Genomic DNA, 3082 nt, shown 5'->3' with positions numbered 1-3082 from the left:
AAAGTCATGATGGCCTGTCTTTGGTCAAGGCTGAGGAGAGACTGTCCTGACTAGGAACTGTGCTGTGTTCATTTCTGACCCCAAATAGTAACCTGTTAGCTTCCATAAAACCCCCCATAACTGTGAGCATGGTGTCTGAGGTTTGTATGACCATTGCAATGAATTATCAAACTCAGCTGAGTTGTGAGTGTTGTTACATGGATAGTTTGTTCATTTTTTGCACCCGTATTTCTATATATTTCATTTGGTCATAGAGAATTACAGAGATTGAATTTGTTCACTGTCAAAAATGGTACATTCATGTGGCTTAACTTAATTTGACAGTTCTGAAGCAGTACAATACAAGAGTGTGTAAAATACTTTAGTTTGTTACACCTACTTTGGGAATCCCTGGGTTGTGTTCCATTGTTCAGCACTTGACTATTAGCTGAAAGTTTGGAGTTCAAATCCACTTAAAAGTATCACAGAAGACAGCCTGGTATTGTTCTTCTGAAAGTCACAGCTTTGACAGTCTGAGAGAACAGTTTCTACTCTGTACATATGGAGTTACCATGAGTCAGAATAGACAGCCAACATAAACAAGAACAACATACCTACTTTCATGCAGATAAAGCCTTTTAAAGGGAATATCAATTGGAATTCAGTTCAATATAGAAGAGTGAACCATATAGAAGAGATCTGAGTTTAAATGTAATTGTGTAGGCTCAGCAAAACTAATAATACTCTGAAATTTAGTTTGCTCATTCACAAATTGGGGCATGAGTATTTTATTATGTGGTATTATGGATTAAATAAAAACTTTTTTTTTTTTTTGCAAATTACATACAAATATGTGCATTATAGACTCTTGGTGTGGTACTGTAGTATAAGCACTGAACTGCAAACCACAAGGTTGGCAGTTGAAACCCACCAACTACTCTTCAGAAACCCTATGCAGGATCGCTTTGAATCAGAACTGACTCCACGGCACTTAACAACAAAATAACATTGTCATCAGACTCTTTAAAATAGATTTTAGTATTAATAAAACTGAATTTGCATAAATTATTAAATACATAATTGTGAAAACAGAAATTGTAGAGCCATATGACAGAAAACTGCCTTTCTATTCAAAGTTGCCCACTCTCATTGTGAGGCTGTCATGCAATTAGTTTAAGAAGTTCTACCTAAAATATGGTAGTTGACATTAAGAAATATAGTAAGATGGACCATCAAGGGAGAAGAGCATAGAGCGGGACCCTACCCAGAGAAACAGTGATGCCTGAGGTGGAGGCAGAGACGATGAAGTGGAGAGATGATCAGTTGGGGACTTTAGACACAAAGAGGGAAAGGGGCTGTGTGCTGATGACCGACTGGGGGGCAGGCTTATAGTGTATCCCCTTTGGTTGGTTGATGATGCATGGAGGGGATTGTAACCATAGCAATGAAGGTGAAGGACTTCATGCTTCGTAAAGTGATAACTCAGTAAAAAAGAGTAAGACACTCAATAAGATGGACATAGTGACTGCAAACAGGAGCAATTGTGGGAATGGTATAGGATCTGGGATTGTTTCAATCTACCAACATGCATGGGAACCAATTTGACAGCAGCTAACAAAAGAAGTGTCTCATCTGTCAGTGGGTGGTACTGTGGTGGCTTGTGAGTTGTCATGATTCTGGAAGCTATGCCACAGGTAATTTAAATACCAGCAGGGTCACCCAGGTGGACAGGTTTCAGATGAGCTTCCAAAGAATGACAGACTAGGAAGAAGGAGTGACAACCTACTGAATATTTAGTCACTGAAAACCTTATGACTAGCAGGGAAACACTGACAGATATAGTGCTGGAAAATGAGCCCCTCAGGTTGGAAGGCACTCAAAATGTGACTGGGAAAGAGCTGCCTCCTCAAAATAGAGTTGACCATGATGACACGAATGGAGTAAAGCTGGTGGGAGAAAAGCCCGTGGGACCTTCATTTGCTGATGGGGCACAATTCAAAATGAAGAGAAACAATTGTAAATATACATTCATAATCAGAAAATGGATTGTACAAAGTACGAATCTTGGAAAATTGGAAAACATCAAAAAAGAAATGGAATACATAAACATTGGTATCTTAAGCATTAGTGAGCTGAAATGGACTGGTATTGGCCATTTTGAATCCAACAACCACATAGCTTAGTATGCCAAAATGATAAACTGAAGAGGAATGGTGATGTATTCCTTGTCAAAATGAACATATACAGATCAGTCATGAGGTACAACGTTGTCTGTGATAGGATAATATCCATGTGTCTACAGGGAAGCCCAGTGAATACCACTATTATTAAAATTTATGCACCAACCACTAAAGCCAGTGAGGATGAAATAGAATTCAACCAACTTCTTCAATCTGAAATCGATCAAACATGCAACCAAGATTTATTGATCATTATTGGTGATTGGAATGCAAAGGTTGGGAACAAAGAGGAAGGATCAATAGTTGCAAAATATGGCCTTGGAGATAGAAATGATGCTGGAGATTACATGATAGAATTCTGCAAAATCAATTATTTGTTCATTTTAAATCCCTTCTGTAGATGACATAAGAGACAATTATACATATGGACCTCACCAGATGGAATACACAGAAACTGGACTGACTACATATGCAAAAGGAAACAATGGAAATGCTCCATATCATCAGTGAAAACAAGGCCAGGGCAGACTGTGGAAAAGACCATCAATTGCTCATATGCAAATTCAAATTGAAGACGAAGAAAATGAAAAGAAGTACATGAGGGCCACAATATGATTTTGACTATATACCACCTGAATTTAGAGATAATCTGAAAAACAGATTTGATACATTGAACACTAAGGACCAAAGACCAGAAGAGTTGTGGGATGACATCAAGAACACCATATAGGAAGAAAGCAAAAAGTCATTAAGAAGAAAGGAAAAAATCAAAATGGATATCAGAAGAGACACTAAAACTTGTTCTCCAGCATAGAGATGCTAAAGCAAATGGAAGAAATGATGAGGTATAAGAGCCGAACAGAAAATTTCAAAGGTAATCTTAAGAAGACAAAATCAAATATTACAACAAAATGTGCAAAGAT

This window comes from Chrysochloris asiatica, unplaced genomic scaffold, assembly GCF_000296735.1.
Source record: "Chrysochloris asiatica unplaced genomic scaffold, ChrAsi1.0 scaffold00136, whole genome shotgun sequence".
NCBI classification, from domain to species: domain Eukaryota; kingdom Metazoa; phylum Chordata; class Mammalia; order Afrosoricida; family Chrysochloridae; genus Chrysochloris; species Chrysochloris asiatica.
This window is presented reverse-complemented; position numbering follows the sequence as displayed.